At 41.2% G+C, this 14,752-nt stretch overlaps 1 protein-coding gene across 1 annotated transcript in view; it reads right to left on the bottom strand.

Moving 5' to 3' along the window:
• Positions 1-14,752, bottom strand: part of LOC115610283 (sodium channel protein type 5 subunit alpha-like) — a 166,520-nt gene that overhangs the window by 72,400 nt on the left and 79,368 nt on the right.

Raw genomic sequence — 14,752 nt, 5'->3', positions numbered from 1 at the left:
CTCTTAAGTGGTGGTCTTGTTCCTGTAACTTTGGAACTGCCTACCTTTGCTGGTAGCGCACAGCAAGATTAGATACAACTATACACTTGGGTGACATATTTGATGATTTAAATCTCTTTTTACCTTCTTCCTCCCTGACCCCCTGACAATTATATCCAATAAATAAACCCAGCTTCTTCTAGAAGGCTATTCCCAGTAACACATCTTGCAGACTGAGTTGCTGTGTATGAGACATTACACCTGCTTGTGGTCTGAGAAGGAATGAATTACATCTTTCATCCAGATTGACAAGGGCAAGAAGCTCTAACTGGACATAGATGCCTGGGATGATGGGAATGGGGCAAAGGTGACTCAAACCAGTATCAGCTAAAATATATTTACCCCAAATACACGAGGACCAAATTGCCTGATATCAACTCATCTGCTGCCTGTACAAGGTGGGTGGGTGCCAGCTCTGTGGCACTGCAAGGGAGAGATCAGTGCAGCAGCACTTCTGCCGTTCCAGCAACAAAATGGACTTTCTGAAGATGTTTTCTCTGTGATCTCTTAATACTACCAGAAACACTTGTAAGTCCCCTGTCTTTTTTCTTTCTGATAGTATCTTAAATAGATAAAATCTGACAGACCAAAATACACAGTATAAAAATTACTTATATTTAACTGGGCCTTACCAAATAGCCATCAGCTTTTGCTATCATCCTGCACTCTGCTCCCTCGTATTTAAAATATTCAGGATATATAAGCTGTAATTTTTAAAATCTGGTCTTAATTACTCTGGTGACACTGCATTTAAAGTGTCCTGTCAGTACTCTTTTTTAAAGTACTCTCTGCAATTACTGTGATTATAAATGAAAGCAGCTGGTAGCACAGCAGATGCCCATGTCCGTTATGAACTACTGAATAAACTATTGCTGCATTGAGCATTACCCTGCTCTGAAGTAAAGCAAGATTAAAGCTAATTGTTTCTTAGCTGGTCCATCATACTGAAGTGTCACTGATAGCTTGTGTGGGTCTCCTCTTAATCATCATAGCGGTCTGGTGTGAGTCAATATTTCATTTCATATCTCACTTGGAGGTATTGCAAGTGATGCTGTCTGATAGGTAGTTGAAAACCAGAGTACTGGATATACTGACAAGCAGGTGGGAGCCCATTAGTGAAGGAGTCACTGGCAGAACCACTTTAACCATTTTCAACCATGTTTGAGATAACCACACCACTACAAGTATCCTGAAAATAAGCACATGTGTAAGAGAAGAGACGCTGCCCAGGTCACCAGTGCCAAAAGAGTTTGGAACAAACCACAGCATATGTGTCCTTCCCAGTGGCATCCTAGGGACATGGGAAGGAGCTGGAGGAAGGGGGGGATAAAGAAATACAGAATAAAAAGTCTTCTGACCTTTATCTGTTCAATTATGTTACATCAACATAGGTGTCTACTGTTTGAGGTTGTCAGAGACACCTGTACCAGACCTACAGGAGATGTGCGTCCTCCTAAAGCTCCAGCTTTAGGGCATGGCAGGGTGTTTGAGCAGACAATAGACTGGCAGCATTCAGGGAATTGAATTACTCTTCAAGGATGTCAGCTGCCTCCAGACTCAGACACCAAACCTTAAGGATCTAATGGGGCATTCATTTCAGTCAGAAGAAATTTACCATGTAGGCAATGAAGCCTGACCACATACAGATGACCATGTTAGGGTTGCATTCATCTGCCCATATGTAGTCACCTAGTGCCTACTGACCGTAGCATGCCCAAGTAATCCTGGGGCAACTGGCCAATAGGAGACACTATTATGGGAGATCCTGTTAGGATATTAGGAAGAAGTTCTTTACTGTGAGGGTGGTGAGGCCCTGGCACAGGTTGCCCAGAGAAGGTGTGGCTGCCCCATCCCTGGAAGTGTTCAAGGCTAGGTTGGACAGGGCTTTAAGCAACCTGGTCTAGTGGAAGGTGTCCCTGCCCATGGCAGGGGGTTGAAACTAGGTGAACTTTGAAGGTCCCTTCTGACCCAAACCATTCTATGATTCCATGATATGTGTTTAGATGGAGGCCAGGATGGATACCTTACAGTATCCCCAGTGGTGCTAGACAAAACTGAGTCAAGCCCTAGATCTCTGCAGACTGTAGTAGTAGCTCAGACATCTTCTCCATACATGAACACCTTCATGTAGGCACCCAAATTTCGTCATCTGAAGCTGAATTTCATCCTATACTTCATTAATTATGCTATTCACATAATGCCTTGTTCGAAATGCCTTGATTTACTTTTCCGTATTTATTTTGGATGTCAAACTACAGTTGCATAAATTTATCCAGATACACCTGCAGGTGTATATAATAGGTGGCAACATTCTTAGTGTTGTTATTTACCATGGATTATTAAGGCAATGTTGTTTGCTTCACAGAAATGCAGCTGACATTTTACACATAGATCTATTTGCACTTCATGCTTTTAGCCAAAAATAAATTTCAAATATCACTCCCTCTTTCCTTTATGAGCAGGTAACCTCAGAGCTGTCTTGCTGGGCGTTCAAATACAGTGAACTGAAGTACGTTATGTTTACTTATTCCCCCCATTTCACAACACACTGTCTTTTCCAGAAAAATATATGCTCAACCCATGACACACCATATTTCCCTTAAAAGGTTACTAATACTATCCAGTCCTGGTTGCTAATGCAATACTTTCAGTTTAAGTAAAAGAAAACTAAAGACTAATTCAGTTTTCAATAGCAATGGCAGATGTGTATGTCCATGTGGATCCCCTTAAAAAGAAATCTTCTTTCCAGTGACAACGAGCAGCCAGACTGTGAGAGCAGGTCACTTTATTGGTCTTTGAGGATAGGAATCAAATGACAGATGCACTCAAAGAAACCCCACCTCCTGTAGAATAATGATGTAAGGCATTTACCCTAATGACAATACAGCATTCTTTCACAGGCTTTCTCACTTTTCATGCCTTTCCAAAGAAGTGACTCTGGTTGTACTATTATAAGGCACAAACGATAGATTAATCCAGCCTAATGTCAGGTGCCTCTCTGTGGTGCTTAAACTGGAGGAGTTTTCCTAGGATGTCTGTAGACAATGGAGACAGTCTGGCATCCCAGGAGATGCTGAAGGACTGAACTGTCTCTGGTGGTGCCTTTTGAAGTCTGAGCTAGCTTGGGTTTAGTGTTTCACAGCTAGATTAAAGTTAGGGCACTTATCAACGCAAGCCAAATAACCAACATGGAATCACAGAATATCTCAAGCTGGGAGGAACCTCTAAGGATCATCGACTCCAAGTCACTACTCCTCACAGGACTACCTAAAACTAAATCATACAACTAAGAGGATCATCTACAACTTGTCAAACCCAGCCAGGGGTCCAGAAAGTCCTTATTGGTGTCAGTCTCACAATCCATGCTCCAGGCAGTGGTGGCCGACCTTTATAACCGCTTAGCCTTCATCAGGTTAGAAGAGAGCTCCAGCTGTTTCAGCCCCATCACTGCTGTCACTCAGCTGCACAGAAAAGCCCAGCACTGTGAGGTACCTGCCAGGATCATTAACTACTCATTTAATATTTTTTTTGTGGATAAAACAGGACCTATATATCTTGACCTACTCAAACCCACTTCTCTGGCAGTGCCTGTTAGACACAGACCAGCATGAAGCTCTTCAGGCACTCTCTGACGAGAGGAAGAAACTGATTTTCTTCCTTCCTGTTTGTTTTTTGATGGCAGAGGACATCTGCACTGTTATTTGGCTAGCACAGATGGGAAAGATAGAGTTTTCTCTTTGGAGACTTTGAGGACTTTTAGCAAGCCTAATATTATATATGTCAAGTATTTTATTTTGTTTACAGTAGCAAAATGCATGAAGCTGCAAAGAAAAACTGCTCATAAAGCCAATTTCACTGCATCAAGGAAGTGTGAGATCTAAGTTTAAGACAGAGACCTGTAGTAATAGGTCATCTAGTCCATCTCTCTGATACTAAAGGATTATTTCTTCCTTGGAAGTGTATTTTCCAATCCTTTGTACATTTTCATCTGAGGGCAAAGGTTACCAAGAGAGAGTATGCCTGCAAAAAGCAATTTACGTGGTCAGTTATTTTCTATATTATCTTTTCTATTATTTCAGCTATTTGTGCTTGGATAAGAGGCTTATATCTTCCCAGCCCAGTTCCTCTTTATCCTGTAATCAATCTCATAATCCTATTCTCATGGTGTTTTAGTTTCTTGCTGTCAAAGTGCTGTCAAATATGATACCACAAGTATGTCATGAGGTCCTTATGGGCAGGGGCAGGTGGGAGAGGATAGAGGTCGGATCAGGACTGATCTCTTTTGTGTTTCTTGCCCAAGATCAGCTAGGAAAACACATGGAAATGGGGATATGGATTTCATGACTTCCAGCCACAGAACTTCCCAAGCGGGCTGTGTTTAATCCTACAAGGCAGGCTAGCAATTGTGGATGAGAGGTTTGTAGGGCACTACAGCACCAGTTTGTTGCAACAGGATCTTTTTCTTATCAACTCCATGTAAATCTGTTTGGTGAAATAATTGATTTGTCTGTTTAAATATAAGACAATTTAATGAAAACAATGCACCAAATTCAGCCTATTTCCCATGTAAAATCCTTAAGCTACTTTATGATGGTAACAAGAGTAGATGTTCTCCACAGGAAACTAAAAATTGAAGCAATATGGTAGGAATAATCATCGCATATGCAAATACAAAAATGGCTATAACTTCACTGATTTCATGTGAATGATTTCCATTTTCCCTAAGAAAGAAGAGAACAAGTCCTGATTTCCTTTCTAGCCTCACAGCTACCACATGCATTTCCCCTGCTTGTGCAGAACAGGGCTCACAGAATGTGTGCTTGACAAGTGGAGCCTTGGGGCGTGGCTGGCACTCACACTTCCTTTAGGGGATCTGAGGCATCTAAGGTTCTCTTTATAGACAGCCTAGATCCAATCCATATGGCCAGAGGAGCTTAAGCCCAATGTGTCCCATTCTAAAACTGATGGCTGCATGGAAGAAATTAAAAGAAGGAGTAAAAGTGCCTTTTCTCTCCATTAACTGTGAAGAATAGGTAGGTCGGGGGATACAGCTGTAGCTATCTGCATGCTTGACTCTAGAAACCAGGTGAGATGAATGTGTGTCCCCCCCCTCACATTAGTCTTTTTTTGTGGTATTTACCATCAGTCTAGGAGTTTTGCTCGCTGTTCTCCACTTTGGGTGTTGACACTATGTTTCCTTGCAGCTTCAGTGATCTCTTGTGCAGCCGGTTGTCTTTAAGCAGTACAAGGCAGAGAAGTGATGCTGGACGGCAGTTGTGCTCGCCCACATTTGATGGTGTGTGTATGGATGAGGGGAATCGTCTCCCTATTTCTTGCTTCAGAGATTAAAGGGGTACGCATAATTAATGGGGCAGATTTCTTGGTGCTGTTCTTGCCACTTTACACAGGAGTAAATCTCCCTGAGTAATGGAAGGGGAGAATAAGCCCATTAATCACACTTCACAGCACCTTTGTGTCACATCAGATTTTTTTTTTTTTGAGGTTATTTTAAGCTGCCATTCATCCCTCCCTGCTTTCAGTGGAGCTATAAAGCTGCACTAGCACTGGGGAATGTCAGGCATGGGTACATCCTATCGAGAGGGGGAGGCAAGCAAAGGGCGCCACATCAACATTGCTCTTGCTGCCAGTCTGACATGCTGGAACATACGATGAAAATGTCTCTTCAGAGAGGGATGCTGAACTGAGAGGGGAGGCTGGTGCTTCTCCAGCTCCCATCTCACAAGTACCAGCCTCTAATGTCTTGCCCCTCATCAACCCCAGACTCTTCAGGACACTGAAACCAGGCAGAGCAAGGGGCCTGCGTCCTTGTCACTCTGAAACACAGATCTGAGGCAACCCATGACACTTCTTATTACAACCTCGAGGATCCCTCATCTTGGCAAGTCTTTTTCACTTGTTATCTACTACATGTGCATAAACTCACACACTAACCATACCACACCAAGTGCTGGTCTAAAACTACTGAATTGAATTGAAGGGGTCTTTTGCTGATGGCTTCCAGTGTTCTTTTGAAAGTAAGAAAGTATCAGAAGATGACTGTCTGGAAACCAAGGGCTTCCTGATCTGAAAATCTTATTCTCCAGGTACTATACGAGAAAGGAAGGTGGGATGGTGAGAGGAGGCAGATAAATTCTTTCCACTCCTAAAGCCACAGCATGAAAACAAACATGTTCCCGCAGGTTTTTAATCAGATAGCAAAACAACGCTAATTCACCAGCATAGTAAGAGCTTCATCAGAGCTGCCGCGGACTTCTTGAACCACTGTCTAGACAGAAAAAATGCGCTGTCAGGCAAGTTCAGTTGCAAATCTCTGCCAGCAAGACAGCTGCGTTCACGATGTTAAAGGCTCAGAAGCATTAGGGAATCTACGGAAAGTTTATTGATTACAAACCAAGAGAAAATTACCTTTGTGCTAAGCCAACAAAAGTGTTTAGCTGTCATGATGATGAGGATGTCAAGACAATTACAGAGCAAGACAAACTGCACAGGCAACTGTACCGTACACTCTTGTGAGTCTCTGCTATTGCTGCTCCCTGCAAGGTGTGTGGTAAGAAACACCCGTATTATCGCTGGAATATTTTCACTACTCATATGCAAACACCACCTCATCAGCAGCTTTATCAATTATTACACAATGAGTAGACAGAAAAAAAAGCCCTAATTTTGGAAGTTTAAGCTCTGAATTTTTTCCCAGAGACCACGCCTGCATGGCTAGGCTCATATGTGGGACACTGCCCACACAAGGATCCCTGAAGTTGTCCCTTAAAAATTCAGATTCTACACCTTCCCTGAGAGGGGAACACCTAGCCATGTCCAAAGATTGCACTGAGTTTTGCACTCAGTCATCTACACGCCATCATGTCCCTTGGGCAGTCAGGACTGCAGATTGAGAGAAAGAGGTAATTCCCATTCACACATGGCAGAAAACATCTCAGGAAAGGTAAGCACAGAGAACCAAAAGGACAAACACCACCCCCCCCCTAAAACATAATAACGAAGAAAAAAACCATGGCCACATGATAATGGCCACAGTAAATAATGACTTCCCTGAAGCCAATATATTACACCAAAGCAAAATCAATGTGAGGGTAGGCCCAGAGACTAGAAAATTAAATCCAAGAGTCAATAAATAATTAATACTAGCTTTGTGCCTTTTTTTTTTTTTTATTAAGGGAGGGAAATGCTTTTGTATTAAAATGTTACTTTCTGAGCAATTTCCCATGTATGATATAATTTCGGCTCCATTACAGAATCACACTTTCTTAACAAGTGAAATGTGAGAAGGATACCTATTTAGTGAATTTGGAAGGTGTAAGGACGTTCTGATTTTTTACATTTTGCAAGTGCAGATTCCTGGGAAGGCAGAACAGAGTGAGAGAGTTGTCTGCTAGCCAGGAAGGCTTATTTCAGGAAAGCCACAAAGTAGATTTCTACTAGTAATTTTGCATGGTATGAAATTTCCTGCCTTTACAGCGCATGGCTGGGCTTACAACTTTCACATACCTCTGCTCAAGAAGACCTATAATTCAAAAGCATAAAGAAATAGGGCGGGAGGGTTCACCAGCAGTGGTTTCTTAGTGTTTCCTAAATACCCAGGGAGTTATTCTTGGTTTTTTGCAAGGAAGAGAAGGACATGGATATCCTTCCTTTCTTCACACAGTGTATGTCTACAGGGTAAAGCTGGCTCTGTGTGTTGCAGAGAATTACTAAAAACATAAGAAAAGCACTTTGTGTAGGACTGGTTACAAGGATCTTTCAAATCAAATCTGTTCTCAACTGTGTGATCAAGCAAACTCTTCTATCCTGGCGTGATGACCTCATCTTTGACTACCTTCTTATATCAGGAAATACGAAGGTATTTTGCCGATGTGGAAATTTGAAAATGATTTTATTTATTAATTGTATTCTGTGTGCCCGGCTGAAATCCCAGCAACTGGGGTTGCTCAAAATCTTCTTTAATGCAAGATGGACATAAAATTGGGGAAGCAAAGGAGAAAGTCAGTAGTGTAAGCTGTCCATAAGAGCATTCTTATGGACAGCAGACTGCTAGAGAGAAGAAAGGAACTGAGATCTAGGCAGCTAGTCCATTTTATGAACTAAAAATTGCATCTGCAGCAGTAAACAAAGACAAGCCAAGGCCTGTTCTCCACCCCTGAGGCTAAGCAGCTGACCTCCCCTCCCCACTCTTCCCCCAGGCAGAATTGCTTTGCGGCTGCTGTCCTCTGAACACCCAGGCACCAGCTGGGACAGGATGGCCAGGGAATGTGCTAACCAAAACAGAGGAGGGACACTCATCATGTTTGGGTTCATGCCCTAGTCATTTTATAGATGTAGCCACCTGCCTGTGCTTTCAAGCAGAAAGGCTTCAGCAGGCATTTGGCACTTGCTGAACCTTCCAGAAACGGGATGGCATGACATCTAAATGTGGGAGACAAGAGAATGACAGGAGGAGAGAAGGGTCATGGAAATCCTCCTGGAAGAAATGCCCATACAATGGAGTTTGTAGCACAAGGAGCATGAGGGTGCTCTTAGTCGTGCTGTTGCAACGTGGCAGGGGCCAGAAAGAGAATGGAACTGGTGGTGGGGAGGAGGGTCAGCAAACAGTGGGAAAGGGGGATGGAACTGAGAGTAGAACTTGTTGAAAAACATTCATTCCCAAAGATAAATGAAAGCACCTCTTTTCATCTCCAGGAAAATTCAGCATGGACAAAATAAGTATGCATCAATCCAAACTCTAAGATCAGTTAGCATGTACTCTCTTCATGAGAAAATATGACTCTTACCCACAGAAGGCAGAGTTTCTGTACAAAAAAAGGCCTTGGTCAAAAAATAAACCCCCTTTTGCATTGAAATAATTGCAAGAATTTCAAATGGCTTCAGGGCAGAGACTTGGAATTTGCTTGTGCATTGAGAAGGGTCAAGTCACAAAATCACAGAACTGTTAGATCTAGAAGGGTCCTCTCATAATCATCTAGTCCAATCCCAAGTCAAAACACACAATGAGATGGCTCTCGCAGAAGATGTCCTGCAAGGCTGAAAGCCAAAGCAATGTTGAAACAGGAGCTCTGCTCAAAGCACAAGACTAGGAAGATGACATCAGAGATATATGTTAATGTCAAAGAGGTAATTACTATAATCAAGGCCAGAGCTGGCCAAAAGGGAAGAAAATAAATTTTAGGTAGAAGAAAAATAAAGGAAGGGCAGATTTGGATCATGTTCAATGAGAACTAATTTAAACAAGAGCCTGGCTGGAGATGACCCAAACAAATCAGAAAGAATAAAAAGTAACACATGAAATCTAGAGACAGGGAAATAGAACAAGAGAGACTTAAGCAGCAGAAAAGAAATGTGTTAAGAAGGATGAAGAAACAAGGTCTGATTCTCCCTTCCTTTGCACCATTTGCAGTAATATATATAGAGAGATTTTTCTTGGCAAATATGGGCCAGTACCTTTATTGGATTTAGAGGAATGCAATGGAGTAAGACCCAGACAAGCTGACTTCTGGGAATAGGAGGAAGCATGGGATGTCAGCGGGAGGCCAAAGGCAGGACCCGTTTCACTGCAGGAACTTCTTACTCTTCAGTAAGACCAAAAAAAGCAGGAAATTGTTATTTAATCCTGTGTACTACATTTTAGTTTCCAAACATATTCATCCTTGGGAAGCCAGAGACCATGTTGCCATGTACGTGTTAGTTGGGGAAATACAGATATGAATATGCACTGTACATGGAAAAGATAAATTCCAGTCTCTTTTAAATATCATACACCTCCTAAGAAGGTTAAGGCTGTCATGACTAGCTGATTGTTTCACATATCCCTTTGAACAAGCTGTTTCTAGAGGCAACTGTTTGTTAGAATTAACTGCTCACTGATGGTTTTTGCGGGGAAAGGTAATATTTTTAACTGACTTTTTTTTATTTTTAAACAAAAGTGTAAGATGTTTAGGAGTAATGAAGAAAGTATTAAATTTGTATCACCTGGTCAATTTTAACATTAAAACTTTCCCTGAACATGTTAGGAAGAATTCTGTTGTCATTACCCTTTCAATGACATCCCTACAACTTGCACAGTGACATTAATAACAGAAGACACATTTAGTTGTTCCTACCTTTGCACACTCTTGTCCAATTAAATTTGACTTAGTGTCTTCTAAATTTTTAATAACTACCCAGCTATTAGCAAGAACTTAACCACTGATAAAACCCTACTTACACTATTAACCAAGGACAAATGCAGTACAAGTCATGGTAGTATTTTCCCCTACTGATGCCTACTGTATTAACAGGGCTGCAGTTTTTATTTAGAAAACTTTGCACCTCTCCAACCTCCAGACTACAAGCAAATCTCAACAAACATTCCACTAGTATCATCTTCACAAATAAAATATGTATATGTACATATATATATATGGTAGATCCTATTAAAAATATTTCATTTTGTCAGCAGTTCATATAATGGAGTCGTTGCTTAAGCAATATTTTTAGAGAAGTATCTCTGACTTGGAAACACAATTAGAACAAAAGGTGTAAGGATGGTTTCCAAGGGACAGGTTGATTGAACTAATGTATTAGCATTCTTCTTCCTCCATATTTCTAAGTCGTTTCACACCCATGCAGGTTAATGGGAGATAGTTTCATATTCCCTTATATACATACCTACGGAAGAGCACTAGCATTATTATCAAGTTTTATTCCTCTCTAATACATCACAGTGACTCATTTACAGATCAAGAAGTAATACTTATAATTATACTGATGAAATTCTACACCAAATGCCAAAATCTGTCACAGCCCACCAATGAATCTGGTTTGGATTATTGCTTTGGAGAATTCCTTATTTCACAGATGTAAAAAAGAGTCCAGTTCTTGTTTTCAACCTTCTTTGAGCTGCATCAGAAGCAAAAGCTTGCTCCTCTTCTGTACCCCAACTTTTATTAGCATTTTGGCTATTTGTATTAAGAAAAAGATCTACCTTCCTGTGGATGGATGTTGCAGGAAAAATACTGGCAGATTTTAGTAGCTATATTCAACATTGACACCATATAGTACTGTGAAAAAAGGAACTGAACACACTTGTCCCCTAATACATGATGCGTGCTCAGATTTAGTTACTAAGTGCCAAGATTCAACTCTTCAGAAGAAACAACTGAGCCTGTGGCAGGAATCATAAACTCATAAATCTGGAGTGACAGAAGGAAGCAGATTACTTTTCAGGAGCACATTTTGAAAGTAGTTTCTCTTCCCATCTGTTCTCAGGTGCATTTCCCTCATCTCTCTGGGACAAAGCAGCCCTTTATGTCCAAGTTTTGAATGGACTCTACTTCATCTACTATACAGTGGCATTTTTGAAACCCAGCAATCTTTGATGGTCCATCATAAATATCCTAAGGTTAATTTCCCCAGACTTTCTAGCATCAGCATCTGGTGTTACATGAGGGTGGGATACATCTACCCAATAAAATAAATGATAGTTATTTATGTGGGCACTGCTAAATCACACAATTTTTAAAGCCTGGAATCTTGGGCAGAAGATTTGTCTTTAAAGTAATCCATATAAGGATGAAAGCTTTCTGTCTCTGCTAGGAGTCATCAGAAGCAACTGGATGGTTGGTGTCAGGATTTATCTTTTTGATCATCACATGCTGCTGTTTCTGGTGAACCTTTTATTACACTTGAAGATGTTTAATACTTCAGTAGGTATAGCCAGATGTTTGCTTAAAAGCATCAGCTACCGCAGTGCTCTGCTTCCCAGATGCTGCTCAAGCAAGGGTGGATAATGGGGAATACAAATAGAAAAAATTGCTCTGGGAAAAGTGGACTATTCAGTAGCTGGCATGGAAAATGTGAAAGGTAAGCTAGAAAATGTGCTGTGGTTTAGCTACTTTCCTCTGAGGTTTGAGTTCTCCAAACTCAAATGCTGGATATACCTGCTGCCAGCCATAAGCATACGTCAGTAGAAGCAGAAAGGATGGTAACATGCTGACAGTTGTTTTGACTCGATCTTGCTTGTGTCCCCAAATGTGTTTATTCATGTATTCCAGGCTGCTCTTCTCCAAAGCTGCATGTGACTTGAGAAAGAAAATTCACCTCCCTTATGTAAGTGCCCAAGTTCATGAGACAGACTCAAATTACACTTCTACTTCTTGCTAATGATCCCTTGGGTTCACTGGCTTCTCTTAGACCCTTCTAACTTTCCAGCCCTTATCCCCAGTATTCCTCAGCTGTCATTACAACTCCTACAGCTTTCTGATGAGTCCTTCTCCTCGTCCATGGCGCCCCACGTGCACTCCACTTTGCAGACTTTGCATGTCCTGACAATGACTGTTACATGCCTATTGTCACCTGTTTGTCTGGTGGCCTTCTGAGCTGATGTAACCAAAACCACAAATGCATATTTCCAGGGTGTTGGGAGCTGCTGAAAGAGTAGATTAGGTGAACAACTGCATCCAGGACATGAACATGGGGGTGCAGAGAGAGTGGAAGGAAGGCAGTGCTCATGCAAGGCTTGGGATGACCTGAACTTCTCTTTGAATCTCCTGCGGATGCACATTTCTTTGCAAAATGTTGTTCTCCCCCAGCTTTATATAGTTGCATCTTATCACCCCTTCCCTCCATTGTGCAAGAAGTGGAACTGGCGGGCCCAAGGAGAGTACAAATGGTGGTACAAGTACAAAATACAAAGCCCGAGGACACAGACCTCTCCTGTGGTTTGAAAACTAGAAAACTAAAACCTAAAATGTTGTAACTTGGACTTGTAATACCTTCTTCTCAAACTTGCTTTAATTTCCAACAAACAGTTTAACTTAGTATTTGCAATTAGAAGGCACACATTATTTTATAATTCCAATTTGTTTATCTTAATCATCAGATCCAATATGAATACTTCATTTCCCTCCAAGGAGATCAACTTTTATTCACAGAGTGATGTCTTCAGTGATCTCCATGAATGAGAGCATGTTTGTCATTAAATGCAAAAATAAGTACTTGATTCAGGGCAGGAAGTCTTGCTGCAACTCTTGAATTGTACGTTTCTCTAGGGATAGACAGTAAAAACCATGAAAATAAGACTTCGGTAGTTCTAGATTTGTACAGAATTTGTAAAGAAAATAAGAAGATAGCTGGAAAAGTGCTATCATATGTCATCAGTGTTCCATTTTAATTTTTTTTATTGGCACAAGGAATCTTAATGAATGAGGCCTCATTCCTTTGGCATAAAGCAACCCTAAATCACCCTGTTAAAGTTTCATGGTCTTGAACCCCCCTGATGTAATGCCTCATGTCTTTTAAAAGTGTCTGAGTCTTGCTCTAGCTTTCCTCAGTGACATTCCCATCATGTCAGGCAGAAATATAAGTCTCATCTGAAGACCTTCTTTGACCATCATAATATGCTTCGGCTGCCTGAGCTCTTGAAATGTAAAATTGTAATCCACTTTTACCTAGGCCTGTTAGATGCCTAGCTATTTTGCTCATGAATTTACCAAAAGGTACAGTGGTAGTTCTCTATATCTATTTCATTTAAACAAAGAGAAAATCTGACACATCACCATAAGCTTCTTTCAAGCCTGGTTGTGATCTGCTGAGAAATTTGCGGTTATAGAGATATATCAGTGTTGGGCGAGACAGGGCTTCATAGCTAGTTCTATCCTAATAAATTGAACGTGACCAGGAACATTTTCTGGCACCGAGGAGAAATGCACAAGACCATCTTGCTTCATATTCTTAAACTTCTTCAAACCCTGCACTGACCACAGACTTTCAGCTGGGATAGTCCCTTGCCTTTGAAACTCCCATGCAGTTGGCCAGCTGATGGATTCTTACATGGTGGGCTACTGATTCTCCTACACAGATGGCCACATACACCCCCCCTCGTGTTCTTAGATTAGAGATCATGGTGCTCATGTAGTAACACTCAGTAATTAACTCTACGAAATGCTTTTATATAGAAACAAAGTCCCAGTGCTGAAGACCAGACAACACAAATAGCAGCCCCATCTTACAAGTTTACACTCTATACATCACACCTACTTCTCTTGTGGTTTTTTTGTTCTGTTTTTTTAACTGCAAACATCAAACTAAAGCCAACATTAGCAAACAAATTTAAAAAAAGCAAACAAAGGTAATGAGAATGAAATGTTTATCACAGGCCTTTCCTTTGTTCTTAATGTTAAAAAAAATAGAAAAGAAATAAAACAATTGGTCTGGATAGACACAAATTTGCAGGCACACACAGAAAGCTATTTTGCCTAACTACAGGAATACAGACATAGCTAGTAAATATTAGACAGCCACGTGAGACCCAACAGCTCCTTACGTTTCTTAGGGTCTGTCACTTACGAAAGTGATTCAGGGCAGGAAATTGCTGTGAATTTCTTCTTATAGACTAAGCTTCATATATACCTGTAGTCCCTTCTCTTTCCCACTTGAACAATCCTCCCAATCCCAAAGCTCACTCTTGCACATTGTTAAAGCCAGGATCTATGCCAAATGGCCCTTCATTCCCCTCACCCTTCTCATCCTCCCGGGATATTTATTCCCATCCATGTTGCGCTGGTGGCACTCAGGACAAACTTCTAGTGGTAGGGAGAGAGACTCTTGTGGAAGAACATGTTGAGATGGAAATACTAAGAAGTTATCATTCCCCATAGCTTGATTTCCTTTTTTCTTGCCTTGCTGCAGAGACATGTCTCTGTCA

This window comes from Strigops habroptila, chromosome 1, assembly GCF_004027225.2.
Source record: "Strigops habroptila isolate Jane chromosome 1, bStrHab1.2.pri, whole genome shotgun sequence".
In the NCBI taxonomy this organism is placed as follows: Eukaryota; Metazoa; Chordata; class Aves; order Psittaciformes; family Psittacidae; genus Strigops; species Strigops habroptila.
Note: the sequence above shows the minus strand (reverse complement) of the source record. Positions and strands in the feature narration are given on the sequence as shown.